The 15245-nt window shown below is 36.1% G+C and overlaps 1 protein-coding gene across 1 annotated transcript in view; it reads left to right on the plus strand.

Annotated features, from left to right (window-relative positions):
- The first annotated feature begins 1486 nt into the window (after nt 1–1486).
- The window catches only part of TFEC (transcription factor EC), a 220635-nt gene continuing 206876 nt past the window's right edge, over nt 1487–15245 (plus strand). Inside the window, exon 1 of the mRNA XM_023544568.2 lies at nt 1487–1608. The gene's annotated coding sequence lies outside the window, so the exon portion shown is untranslated. The remainder of the gene's footprint in view (nt 1609–15245) is intronic.

The raw sequence follows: 15245 nt of genomic DNA on the forward strand, positions 1-15245 counted from the left end.
GAGAATCAAGTCAGAATCAACTCAAAGGCAAAAGGTTTTTAAATGTTTTTAGTAACGATACTATATAAGGCTTGTGTATTATTTGATACTTGGTTATGTAGGCAGGGAAGCTATTATTGTCCCGATTTTACAAGTGAGAAATGTAAGTTTAGAGCACTTAAATGATTTGTCGAAAGTAATGCAAACTGGTTAGTGACCGGTCCATAATCTGCTACTAACTGGTTTGCATCACTTGAACAATATCCAAATCTCCTAGCCTAGTCCTCTTTCTTCTCTACTACACTGCTATCCCTCCTATCCACCACAGCGGGAAGATAGCCATATGTTACACAGTGGTAAGTGGAGGATGTTGTTTTTCTAGATATGGATAGTAAATGGTATACTGCTTTGGAAAACAAAGCAATTGTCATCTTGTCCCCTGAACCAGTCAGAATTGGCTAAGTTATAAAACGTAACCCTAAGATGTCAGTAGCTGTAAAAACAATAGCTTATTTTAAATTTATTCTACAAGTCTAACCTAGGTTATTAGAGGGTTTGACTCTTCAGAGTCTCTTGAGGCCCCAGGTTGATGGAAGGTCCATTGGGCCCATACTTCCATGATCACCAAGGCAGGTGGAAAGAAGGGCTATAGAGCCAAGCATCTGCAATTAAATGTTTCAACTCTCCCATTTCACTGGTCAGAACTAATCCTATGACCACTTCTAACTTCAGGTGAGCAGGGTGTGTAACCTCTGTGTAGCCAGAAGTATAGGCAAATGGAAGGTGGGTGAAAATGGTGAATATTGATAACAATTATCATACCTATTGATTGACAAATACACACATGCACACAAACGCACACTCACTTCTGGCACCTTTTTTCTTTGTTTGCTTTTTTCCTGGGAAGATAACCCATTTGCCCTGCCAGACCCTTTGACTGTGGCAAGCCTAGTATTTCCTAGGCCTCTCTTGGCTTTCCTGGTTGACTTCTCCAGGTACCAAACCAAAAAACCAAACTCATTGCCATCAAGTCGATTCTGACTCATAGTGACCCTGTAGGACAGAATAAAACATTTCCATAGGGTTTCCAAGGAGTGGCTGGTGGATTTGAACTGCTGACCTTTTGGTTAGCAGCTAAGCTCTTAACCACTGTACCACTGTAAAATTCAGGGAAACTGAAGCCAGACAAGATGACCAAGAGACAATGTATCTTCTCCTGAGAGGATTCACCTAATAGTGCCAATATTGTCCTCTGATTACACATTTAGATTTGTGCTTGCTACTCAGTTTTTATATTAATCACCTGTAACGTTTACTTGCACGTAAATAGTTCTTGATAAAATAATGAAATATTTGAGGAAAAAGGAAAAGAGTTCAACTGGTCTTCGTAATTGCAAATTGTTCAAATCATGACCTGCTATTACTCATTTTGTTTAACGCTAGTGTCAGGAAGAGGAGAAATGAATGTAATGCCAAAAAGAGGAACTAAATCAAGGTTTATATAGCTTGGCCTCCCTTAGAAGTAGAATAAGTAAAGTCGGAGCAAATAGAAAGAAAATACTTATAGTAAGTACAAAGCAAATGGAGAGACTGACTTTCACGAACTATGTGCCTGAACTACTAACAAAGGTAATTTTTTCCTCTAAACTATTTAATTAAAACTGTAAAACATAAAATTATTTATATATAGAATTTTAAAAGTACATGACTTTAAACTCCAACATAGTTTTAAAATTATAAAATTTTAACTTATATTTTGCTAGATAAACTAGAAATAGATAACATTTTAAGAGTTTATTTATAATTGGTAACATTTGCTTATAATGCTTCAACTATGAACTTTGCAGGAGAAAATGGAAATGAAACGACTGGTATATAAGATTTCAAAATATTATTTTCTTTTTAGTGTGTGAAGTGGTTACAAATGTTGCCAAAGTTTACAGAGAATTTTAGCATGCCTACGTTTATTTCAGTTTAAGCAATACATGTGTTTCTGAAAAATATGTTGAAGATAAATACTTATTATATATACAAAAGAAATATTACTATACGTAAGAAGTACTATCTATCATCTATATATCCATCTATCCAATTAGAAAAAAGAGTACCAGACAGGAAAGATATTTTACAGATTGTACTTTTTTGTAAATATGTATGTTTTATAAAATTGTGAAAATTATATTTTCTTAAAGTAAGGCATAAATAGATTTAAATTTGAAAATTTAATGAATGAGGCATTTATTTCTCATTCTTTACCTCCATAAATACACTTGCAATTTCACACTCACTTTTTTTTTATCATGCTGCATCCTGCCCCTTGAAGAAGGAGAAATAAGTTATTCAAAAAAAAAAAAACTTAAATAAAGGTATCACTTGAGTTAGACACGAGTGCCATGAAACACAAATTATTTGGATTAGTATTTATATAGTCGACTTTCTTTTTGTTCAGAGCATGATAAATTATATACTAAATAAATTAGCATAGCATTTTATAATTTTTTAAGGATAAAAATGAATAAATATTTAATTATAAATGTTTGCTTCTTTGTATTTTTAATATGAGTCAATATCAAAAATGAAAGCAAGTACAATAAGAAAGGCTCTCTCGAATTCATATAATATTAATGGAATTTGTGAAATACTATAAAACAATTTATATTATTAAAGAATTATATAGTATGCAGAGCAAAAGAAAGGGAAATGTTTGTCAGTTAGTGTCTACTGTAAACAAGGAGAGCACAGAGCTTTATAAAACGATTTGGTATCTCAGAACTTAATTTTTTTTTTCTCTCTGGACATCATGAAAATTTCCATTAGCACACCTTTCATTTGAAAATCAAATTGTCAGAATTTTTAAAAAATAGAAAATAAGTTGTTTAGAAAGTATGATTAGAATGTGAGTTTGTTCAGCTCAGCTAAAGATATACTTAGTCGCTTCAATTACACGAGGCAGATAAGAAGATGGAATATAAGCCTCAGAGGTTTTCCTAATTTTTCACGTCACTAAATAATTTGACTTAAACCAAAAAACCCAAAGCAATTTGGCTTACTCAGTTTATATATTTATTTTCTTGTTCATAATAAAGTTCATTTAAAGCTGTAAAAGATTTCAATAGATATTACTTGTTGAAGAAATAATCATTAAAAAACAAAACAACAAACAAAAGCCTCTATAGGTTGTGGAACGGACCAAAAATACCATTTCATAACATTACATGGAGAAGCTTAGATGACATTTTAGATTGAAATTTACAAATATTTTCTATTGGTTTGCTTATTACTCTCACCCAGTCATAAACTTTAAAAAATTTTTGTATTTGCATAAAACTGGTAAAATTCAAATGGCACTTTTGCTATTTCTGAAAAGAATGTTATGAGACATACAGCAAAAAAGATGGTAATGAGGGTGAGTCACATGGCATATTAGGAAGATAAATTACAGTGTGGAAACAGGAGAAAAAATTTAAATGTATGTGGAAAGTATAAAATATATCATAAAAATAGAAGTGTAATAAAATAATGTATCTGAAAAACGAAGAGTTTCTGAACGAAACCTGCTATGAGCGGCCTAGCACAAAGACTGCTACTTCTAATCAAGGTATGCTTTAAAAATCTTTGGAAATAATTTCCAAAATGGGAGCTGTTGATTAACATCCTCCCCAAATTGTCTTCTAGTGAGATTAGTGTGCTTCTCCCCACCTCAGACTAGAAGTAACAAAGCTATTCTTCCAGTTAGAGTGGGCATGTTCAAGTGCCCCAAACAACTCTGTCTACCATAGTGTCCAAGCCAACACTAACCAAAACTTCACGTCATGAGATCCTGTAAGACATAGGAGCTGCTTGAAAATTCTGGAAAGACAAGAGCTATTAAATTTCTCTATGGTAGGATGGGGGCAGGGATCAAATTCAGCTCCCTACTCACCAAGTCCAGCATCAAGTTATTTGGTGGCACCTTCTTCATTATTTGGGTTGTTCTTGAATGCTGAAACTTGCAATTTCAGGAAAAAAAATTGTGAAGCAATTTTTAGTCTCTGTGGTCTATTTGAAGATGCTGCCTCTCAGTGCTCAATTGCACCTGGTCCCTGCTGTAAGTCAGCCATCTCAGAGATCCAGGTGTCTGACATATGCAGAGCTGGCCACCCTCTTTTCCTACCAGACCTCGAGAATCCGGCTGTCAGGAATTAGGCTATTTGCTTCCTCATCAACCTTCATAGGTTGTTTCTTCTCACAGAATCTAGTTTAATATCCTCTAAAAATTTATAGACTTTCAAAAACAAAAGTTCACTTAATTCCCTAGTGGTTAATGAAAGCTCAAACTTAACTATTTCATTTTAATCCTGATTTTACAATTTTTTTTCACAAATGAGATTGTGGCTCAGAAAAGTTAAAAAAAATTATGCATGTCCACATGAATAGTAAGTAGAGGGCATGAAATTTTAAACTAGGTTCCTGCTATGTATGAGACTAAGAATTCAAAGTTGAATAGTACACAGTCATTGTTCTTAAGGACCATTTTGTCCAAAACCTTCATTATGGAGATGAGGAGATGAAGGCCTGTCTTTTTCAAGTGCAAACAGTAGCCATAAGCAGATGTGCCTACATTCCATATAATGGGGTCCTTGTCTATTAAATCAGAGCTTGTTAACATTGATATGGAAAATGTCAGAATTGTGGACTAGTTGGGAAATGTAAAAGGAAGCCCTTGAGAAGTCCCTCAGTAGTGCAAAGGTTAAAGTGCTCAGATCCTAACCAAAAGGTTGGAGGTTCGAATCCATCCAGAAAGAAGAAAGTCCTAGTGATTTACTTCCAAAAAATCAGCCGTTCCAAACACTGCTCTGCTCTGACACACATGGGGCCTCCAAGAGTTGGAATCCACTTGACAGTAACTGGTAGTAAGAGGTCAAGCAGAAATTCTAGAGAATCACAATAAACAGACAGCTACAAATATGCACGAGCCATTTGTGTGTGTCCAAACAGCTTGAAAGATTTAAGGCTGGGAACCGGTAGAGTCACGGAGAAACCCATACCAAGTTAAATATTTCTCCGGATGGTAATATCTTATTTTCCTATGTTTTAAATGTCTTTTGCTACTCGTGGTTTGATTGTAACCTTAGAAGTAGGACTGTTATAAAGGGTAAGTAAATTTCATAGTTAATCATTCCTCTTAAAGATCTATTTGACACCTACAATATATTTTTTATAAACAAATAATAAGTCAGAGAAATGGTAGTATCTAATTCATATTTGTTCATGCAAATATTCTCAACAACCTGCCTTTGAATGCTCTTTAAGAAAACGAACACTCTTACAGGCTGGGAGCCTCTGGAGTGGTGTAGACAGAAAAATTCCACACTGCTCCCAACACAGGCTAAGATTCCTTCTGGGAGTAACAAGAGCAACTGCCCTAGGACTAGAGTGAGGAGAGTGAGGCACAAAACTTAAGGAGGCATCAAAAAACTCAGTAATCAAGATAAATAATATTTTAATACCATATTAAAAAAAAATCTAAGTTTATGCAAAAAAAAATCGACAATAAGCAAAATAGCAAAAGATCAGTAAGAGTCAGTACTAAGTCATATCAGAGCCCTGGGCAAAAGGAAAAAAAATCAATAATACTGATCTGAGAGCTGGGGAGGAATGGGAGTTTTATTTTACTAGTAAGATAAAAAAAAAAAAAAGTAAGATAGATTTTAATAATTAGGCAGCCATATCTCCAGGAATATTATAAAAAAGATAGCAAGATAGAAACAGTTATTCAGTCAGCCAGCCTCATCTTTTTGACATTTTTAAAGCTCCTGACTAAATGTGTGGCCTGAAGGTTGTGAGGTGGAGATACTACTTTGGAAATAGTGGTAAAGGCAAATGCTTAAAAGCCTTCACGCACTAGAAATTTCTCTCCGCAAATACTTTTCTGGCACCATAAAGAAGTTAGAGTTGGTAAAATACAAAACATGGATAAGTTTAATAGAATCGCAATTCAATAAACCCTTGAGTTAGCCCCCTGGAGTAGGTATTGGAAGACTTTGTGTAGGTCCAATGGCACAGTAAGAAGTACAGCACAGAACTATATCAACTGTGGCATAGCAAGGAATTGACTTTTGTAGAAAAATTATTTTTTGATATCTTAAATAATGTGATGTTTGACCACGTGGTTGTGGTAGCTTCCCTTTGCCTGGTTAACTTCTATTCATTCTCCAGTTCTTGATTTAAGTACTAATTTCTCAAGTAAATTGTTTTTGACACATCAGAATAGATTAGATCTCACATTATATATTTTCATTGGACCAAGTATTTAGCATTAATAAATATTAAGTGTATCAGTCAGGGAAAACAGGAACCATGCTAGGTAATTCAAGGAGAATGTATTTAATAGAGGAAATTAGTTATAAAGTGGTGAAAGGGTTGAAAGAGCAATAATTATAAGGTGAGGTAACCCAGAGATTAGTAATTGCAAGAAGTACATTTCACTCCTAAGATAGGAAGAGAAAAAGAGCAGGTGGTATTACCAGAGACGAAGACTGTACTTGTTACTTCCGTGAATGCCTAGTAATACAATTAAGAGGTGATGTTGGCCTAAGCTGTGACTGCTGAAGGGTCAGTCACTTTCAGAGATACCAATATAAGAAAAAGAGAGAGGAAGACTCATGACTTCTCTCCTCCTATCCTCCAGTCTTGTACCAATGCCTCTTATTGGCTAAGCCGAACTGAAAATCATTGGCAAAGGATTCTGAGAAATACGATTTGTAGGGGTCTCTAGTTTCCTGTTATAAAGCACAGGGCATGGAAGAAAGGAATTGAGCTGAGGCAAATAATCAATGTTAGTATATTAAATAATTATTTATAAATTAATGTCATTATTAGTGTACGGTAATGCCAGTCTCTCTAGGCAGTTTATAATTTTCATGAGTCAGGAATATACCTGCTTTATTCACTAATGTATTCTCAGCACATTTCATATTGCCCAGCTCATAGGAGAGTTTGAATGAATGAAAATATGTTTGAATGACTCTTCACTCCCACTATACTTTCAAGGGTCATGGTCTCAACTGTAGAGTTAGCTATATGCCTCTTTAATGCAAGTGTGAATAGGAGCTCTGTGATATACCAGGAGATACCAAAGCTTCCATGTGAAGACAGTGGGAGGCAGAGATGACAGAGTGGAAGGACGTACATTAGTAAATGACAGAGTTTCAGAGCTTAGAAAAATCTTGTTCTGTTTGAGCCTTAAATGTTCTACCCATTTCATCCTCACTCCTGAAAGGCCACACCCCATCATGAACATTAGCTTGGGGTGTTTTTGTAAGAAGTGAGAAGGCTGGCATCATATGAATAATGGCCACTGTAGCTCAATATTTATAACTAAAATTAAGGAATAATCTTTTTAATGTCTGTTGCAAAATGATATTTAGTGGGCATAGTACCTTTTTGTCAGGGCAGAATCGTTCTTCTCTCCTTTTATGATATCATCTAAATCTCTATGCCAAAGGATGGGCCAAGGACATAAGGTTTCAAAACCTAGGGGTGCTTTTCTGCCTCCTCCTTCTCTATATAATCATGTATATAATTATACGTATGTTAGGACACTTGAAGTTGTTCCACAGCTCACTGATGGTCTCCTTAGTTTTCTCAGCCTTTTTTTCCCTCTGTGTTTAATGTTGAAAAGTTTCTGTTGCTGTGTCTTTAAATCCACTAATCTTTTCTTCTGCAGTGTCTAATCTGCAGTTAATTCTAGCTAGTATATTTTTAAATTTTATTTGATTTTCAAAAAGGTAAAGAAATTTAGAGCATTATTATTATTTTTTTTTCTTTTCCTAATTGTTGCTGATCACCAGTGGAAAAACAAATTATCAGAGAGGGGATGCAAAACGAAAAACAAATAACTCCAACGGTGACAATAAAGCAGTAGAAAATAATCACACCGTCACCAGCATTGCTTAATTAGCTTGAAGGATAAAGGAATGTCAAGTCTGTTTGTCTAGCCTGTTGGTGTTTCCTGATTGCTAACCGCTCCAGTGATCAGTATTTATATTATTATTTTTCATCATTGTATTTTCTTCTCCAGAAGTTAGATTCGTGTCTTTTTAAGTATCTTTATTCATATCTCCCCTTGACATGATTATGGCTTCCTCTACCTTCTTGAACACATGAGGTGCAGTTACAATAGTTGCTTAATTTACTTTTTACTAACATCTTTGTCATTTATTAGTCTGTTTCTAGTCATTGATTTTTCTCCTCATTATTGGTCATATTTTTCCATTTCTTTGCATGCCTGGTGATTTTGAATTGTATACAAATGTACATTGTTGGGTGTTAGAGTCTTTTGTACTCGTTTAAATATTTTTGAGCATCATTTTTGGAATGCAGTTAAGTTACTTGGAAAAAGTTTGGTTCTCTCATGGCTAGCTTTTAAGATTTTCTAGGTGGGACCACAGCAGTTCTTAGTGTAGTGCTAATTTTTCCCCATTACTGAGACAATATCCTTTAGATATTGGTGCCCTGTGTGTTACAAGTTTTCTCCTCTCTGGCTCTTGGGAACATGAACTATTCCCAGTTCTGTGTGATGTCTGGAAATTGTTCCACCTGCTCCTTTCCATTAGCTCTTTGCCCAGCCTCAGGTAGTGTGCTTACACGCATGCTCTGATCACTACTCAGGTGGGGACTCTAGGGGAATCCTCTGCAGATCTCAGGAGCATTCTCTTTTTGAGGCTCTCTCCTCTCTTGAGTCAGAATTGACTCAACAGCAACGGGTTTTTTTTTTTTTTTTTGGTTCTCCTCTCTGGTATTCTGCCTCATGAACTCTAGCTGCTTTGGCCTCTCTAAATTCTCATCTCTCTCTTCTCAATTCAGAGAGAGGTTTGGTCTCTCTTTGGGTTCTCTCTCCCTGTGCTGCAACTTGGAAATTCTCTCTAGGCAGAAAGCCGAAGCAATTATAGGGTTTACCTAGTTTACTTCCCTTTTCTCCGAAATCACTGTTCTGCACTGCCTAGTTTTCAATGTCTGAAAATTTTTTTCAAATATTTTATTCAACTTTTTAGTTAAGGTATGAGGATCATGTTACCCTACTTTGGCTGTTAGCAGAAGTCCTTGATGTTTTTCACCAAACTAAAACCATTGCACAAATTCCTCCGAAAGGTCGTTCTTTTCATTCATTGTTTAATTTAGGTACACTTGGAGATATCCAGGTATTACTGTACACCATCATTTGATAAGGTTTTAATACAATTTTTTTTTTGAGAAAATGATTACAAGATCTATACTTATATTTAAATTACTCAACTTTCTACATTGGGAAAGAATGACAAATCTGCCAGGAATTTAATATTTGTTGAAGTCTGAAATGCTTACCAAATGGGCAGGGATGTGAACGAAATTTTAAAGTCCAGTAAAGACAATCAATTAAGATTTTACTATTTTTTTATTAACTAATTACATCTTTCCATTTACACTATCTGACATGAGAGTTGTTTATTCACTAGAATTTCATCCATTAAAAACAGAAACCTTTAAATTATGAAAATTTATGTGATGATATTAAGAGATAGGTATATTTGTCCTGCTGAATGAAGGAAAAGTTCCACTGTAACAAATTTTCATGTTAAAAAAAAAAAAAAAGCATTCTTAGGAAACAGAGAAAAATCAAGTTGGAGAATTAAAATTTGAAAAGCTGATATCAGATGAAAGTGTTTTGCATTCAGATTAGTGTTAGAAGAAACGTATTTTGAATTTAACAAAGATTAACAATTTCCTTTTAAAGGAAATTCAAACTTTCTCACACATTTATGCATTTCCATATGTTACTGACATATGGAATGCTATATAGAACTTGCATGATTTTTAAAGACCAGTGAAAGATATTGTGGTTTGAATACAATTATGCTTAGAATTTATAATTCTTAAAACCTTAAATACTGATTTCATGTTATCAACTGCACTCATCTAAAAGTAGCACATGCAAAAATTAATGTGCTTTGAGTCAAGAAAAAGCCATGTACCATGAAGGCATTCTCGTTTTTTATAAACAAATATAATGTGAGTTTGAGTCACATTCATATGTCTTCCAATCACCCTTATTCTATCTCTGAATGCTCATACAAAAACTCAAAAACTCTTCTCATAAATTTTTAAGTGCTAGTTTCACTTCCAGTTAACACAGTATTAAAATAGTATTCCCTTAACTACACATTCTACAAGAAAAGTAGTAATGTGACAACAATAAAAATAAAACATTCTCTAAACATGTAGATGCCATGCTTCTTGTCGTTGCTCTTAGTGGAGGAGCCTTTCATTAATATTCTTAGTCATGTGATATATAACCATGTGACTGAAGTGGCTAGGTCGTCAGAAGCAGGAATGTGAGTGTGGATTTTTTTTTTAGGCCGTTGCATCATAGCTCCAGTGACTCCAAACGAAAATTCACAGATAAAGATGCCCAGTCTCATTATTTCTACTTAATATTATATTGGAGGTCCCAGCCAGTCCAATCCAGTTTACACCCTGACTTCTAATAAAGTATTTAATTTTTTATTATAAAAGTAATTCACGCATATCCTAGAAAATTGTGAAAATAGAGAGAAGTTGAAAAAGGTCATTCATGGTTCTACCACCCAAAGAAGAGGAGCTTTAACAAAAGTAAGGTTTTCTGATTAACACTGAGCAATTTTAAATAAGAAACACAAGAGTAGTCACAAAACTATAAAAGTAAGTAAAGTATAACCCAAAGGAAATTTCAGATTAAGTGTGAAAAATGCCTTGATTTGTTGGAGTGTGCCATTATTTGGATTTCAAAGACCAACAGGAACAAACTTCTGAATTCTAGAATTAATTTACTTGGAAGAGAATCAAGCTAAGGAAGAAGAGAATGTTGTATTTGTTAATTTCTCCTTGTACTTCTGTCAGTCATTTTACTGTATGTATTGAGGCTATGTTATTTAGTACAAACAAGGTTAAACTTGCTATATCTTTCTGATTAGTCTTTTATTCCATGCCATAGAAATTTCAGTTTGAATATGTATTTAATTTACCGTTTATAGATGCTCAGTAACTTTAACCTCCTTTTGAGTGATACAAGGAACTTAACATTTTAATTTTAGTCCCGCCCTCTCCTAACTTTCATGCTTTCCTTACAAGTATTTTGATTAAACCTTGGTTTTTTTCATCCCACAAATCAGATATTATTGCTATTGATTTATTTAGACAATGTTTGTTTAGATTTAACCTCTTGTTAACTATTTTTGTGCCCATTCATTTTTACCCTCTCAGATCCTCCTTCTCTAGATAAGTTTCTTCTTAATTCCTTTAGTGAAGGTCTCTTGGTAATAAACTCAGTTTTTGTTTGTCTGAAAAGTGTTTTTATTTTATGCTCATTCTTGAAAGGTTTTTTCACCTTCTCTCCTCAAGCCTTTGACACTCTCTCGTCCAGCTCCGCTCACAGTTGAATATCTTGCTTTCCACTTCAGTGAAGTAACGGAAGTAACCAGAAGAGAAGATCCAGAGATTCCCAATATCACCTCTACCCACATACCATCTATATTCTGATGTCCTGGCTGAAACGTCAGGTGAACTCACTATGTCTTATCTAAAGTCTATCTTTCCACTTGTGCGTTAGACCGTGTCTTAGTCATCTACTGCTGCTATAACAGAAACACCACAAGTCAATGGCTTTAACAAAGAGAAGTTTATTTCCTCACAGCAGAGTAGGCTAAACATCCAAATTCAGGGCATTGGCTCCAGGGGAAGCTTTCTCTCTCTGTCAGCTGCAGAGGAAGGTCTTTGTCCTCAATCTTCCCCTGGTTGAAGAGCTTCTCAGGTGCAGGAACCCCAGGTCCAATGGATGTGCTCTGCTCCTGGTGCTGCTTTCTTGGTGGTATGAGGTCCTCCTGTCTTTCTGCTCCCTCCTTTCTTTTATATCTCCGGAGATTGCCTCAAGACACAATCCAATCTTGTAGGTTGAGTCCTGCAACTGCCGGGCCCAACCTCCCTAATTAACATCGTAGAGGCAGGATTTACAACAAATAGGGAAATCATACAATGCTGGGAGTCAGGGCCCAGCCAAATTGACACACGCATTTTTGGGGGGACAGAATTCAATCCATGACAGACCCTGTATCCTTTTGTCTGCTCTTCCAGAAACTCTTCCCTCTCCTGCATCATTAACTGTTTCCTTTCTACTGGACTTTGCCATCATCATACAGCATACTATTATTTCTCACACATTTTTCTGAAGTTCTTTCCCCTTACTTACATGGGCAGGTACCACAGCATTTCCCTGTGGTAAAGCTCCTTGAAATGATTACTATTCAGCTTCTATTTCTCTCAATCATTTTATAAAATCATAATTTTCGATTTGTTTTTCTCTGTTTTATTTTCAGTTGGAAAATGTAAAAGAAGTGATGATGGTTGATTTTTATCATGTATCATACCCGAATCTTACAATATTACTTTATTGGTTATCACAGCGATCATGGCATTTTAATTTGTAAGGGACGTGAGAAGTTTTGCCTGCTCTAGAACCATCTCGTTCTACTGGATGTCATGGGTGTTTCTGACATCAGGTCCGCTTGGGGTGGCTTTAGTCTGACACCTGGACCTACATTAAGTCAAAGTACATAACTTGATTTACTGAGAATATCTCAAATTGAGGATACATTAGATCTCCTGAATCACTTAATAATTTAAAACTTTCCCAAGTGTTGGAGGAAAAAGGTAGGGAGATTATTATAAGGGTATAGTTTTAATTTTTATTATTTTCTTGTTTGCTACATTTAGCCAAGTGCTACGATCCTATGTAATCTCAGCAGCTCCCCTGCCAATTTCATTTAACATGGTTCCATGTATAGCTGTATAAACTTTTGAGCCATGCTTTGTGCATACCCAGACTTAACCTAAATACCCCAAAATATATTCATGCTGTTTTTGTGCTGGGGCACAAAGAGAAAAACTCTTTCCTAATACCTGAGCCAGAGTGCTGGTGGCACAGTGGTTAAGAACTTGGCTGTTAACAAAAAGGTTGGCAGTTTGAATGCACCATCTGCTCCTTGGAAACCCTATGAGGCAGTTCTACTCTGTCTTATAGGGTCAGTATAAACCGAAATTGATTTGATGAAAAAAAAATTTTTTTGTAAATACTTCAGCATCAGTTAATCAGTAAATATTTACAAAACATCAGGCTGAGGAAGAGTGGCTGGAAACCCTTTAACTGCAGTCTTCTCTGGGACTTCTTCCCTTCTCCTCATAATCACGGGATAAACTTTATAATTAGAGCCATGGTAATACGTTTGCAGAAAGGGTAGTGATAGGGTTGGGTTTCCTCTTTTCTCTGGCTTTTCCAGGTTCCATTCCAATTGCCAGGAGCCCACAGTTCCCTGATAGGAACATCAATCATGCACACACAAAAAAGGGCGATGTGTAGAATTCAGTTTGGCAAGACATCTCTTCAAAGTCTTGATTTAGACCAGTGATTTCGGTTTACCAAACCTGTTTTCTCCGTCTACCTCCCGCTGGGAAACCCTGGACGGATGCTTGTCTCTTTCACGTGGCAATTCATTGATTGACACAAAGAGTAGGTATCACTGTTTGATATTACATATTTAACAAAGAATTCTCCTAAAACATTGTCATCTTTAGTGGGAATGCGATTTCAATTCCCAGAAGACCACAGGTAATATAGTTAACCAACTGCTTCAGCACTGCATAGTGTAATCATTATCAGCTTTTCATCCTGGAATGAGAATCATTACCTTACATATCTTATGCTCAGCTAACTGCATTTTCCCAAAAGTCTGTTATGGTAACCACTCTGTATTGATTAGGTTAGTCTAATCTGCTGTATCAAAAAAGATCTGATGATACACAGGTGCAAATGAGACAGAAGTTTCTTTCTCATATTGGTAGTCCAAAGATAGGCAGGTTGTCTGGGGATAGGGGGAGACAGCTTTGCTCCAGAAGGTTAACCGGGAACTTTGGTTGGTGGGTTGACTCTGCTATTTAAAATGTATTCTGACTCTAGTCCAAGGCAGTTGTTCCAGTGGTTATCATCCAGACAGTGAGGAATTGAAAAGAGGAAATTCAGTGCAGGTGTTGCTTATCTTTAAGGAGATAACCTGAAAGTTGCATGCATCACCTTCCTTCACATTCTTTTGAACTCAACTGAGTCATATGGCCATACCTAGCTACAAGCTGATCCTTGGAAACCCTATAGGGGGCAGTTCTACTCCACCCTACAGGGTCTCTATGAGTTGGAATCCACTCGACCACGATGGATAGCTGCAAAAGAGGCTGGGGAACATTGTTTTTAGCTAAACAACCATGTACCCAGCTAAAACTCAGGACATTCTATAAAAGGAAGAAGGGAGGAATAAATACTGGGTGACAATCAGTGGTCTATGCTACAGTCATTCCTTGCTTGTTTGTTTATCATTGATAGTTAAGATTTTTTTTTTTTTAACTATTAGTAACAGAAATATGCTTGAGCTGGCTTAAACAAAAATAGGGAATTTATTATAAAGATGCAGGAAACTCAACAGCAAGAATTCAGCTAGACCTCAGGAAGATACTAGAAAGTGGAACTGGAAATTTTCAGGACTCTTTGTTTCTGTCTGTATTTCCGATACACTTTCTCTGTAGCTTGGCTCTCTGTGGTCCTCGGGGCACATAATAGCATCCAGAGAGCCCCTGGGTTACCTGTGACAATTCCAGCTGCATGTAGAACTCACCTGACTTTTCTGAATTCTGATTGCCAGTTTCTGGTTGGAGGAATATGATTGGTCCAGCTATGGTCAAGTGCCTTCCTCTGGTCCAGTTGATTGTGGCCAAGGGCATAGGGGTCATATAGTGCAGCTATGGCTGATAGGGCCTAACAATGTATGGGAGTACCATTCTGAAAAATAGGGAGGGGCTCCCTAAAAGATGTCCACTATCTCCAGCGTCATTAGTATTCTTCGAAGCCTATCACTTCCAATATGAACCTTTTGTTTCCAGCTCTTCTAGTTTACTGTGACAGCATGTGTTCATAAAGACCAGCTAAATTCATCCCAAATTCTCATTGGTTGGGAATTGTAAAGAAAATGGAGAATTCCTTGGGCTTCTAAAGATTTACATTTTTGGTTAACTGTGTGGACTATCTTTTCATCACAGAAAATCACTGGTACTTGAGAAAGAAAAAGAGCAGCCCCAAGAGCTGTTCAGCTGATAACTGGCCTTGCACAAACAGCTAAGTCGCAGTGTTCTCCCGCTTAGCCTAAACAGCACCAGCATCTCACACGGTCACT

The sequence above is a fragment of the Loxodonta africana genome, chromosome 8, assembly GCF_030014295.1.
Source record: "Loxodonta africana isolate mLoxAfr1 chromosome 8, mLoxAfr1.hap2, whole genome shotgun sequence".
In the NCBI taxonomy this organism is placed as follows: Eukaryota; Metazoa; Chordata; class Mammalia; order Proboscidea; family Elephantidae; genus Loxodonta; species Loxodonta africana.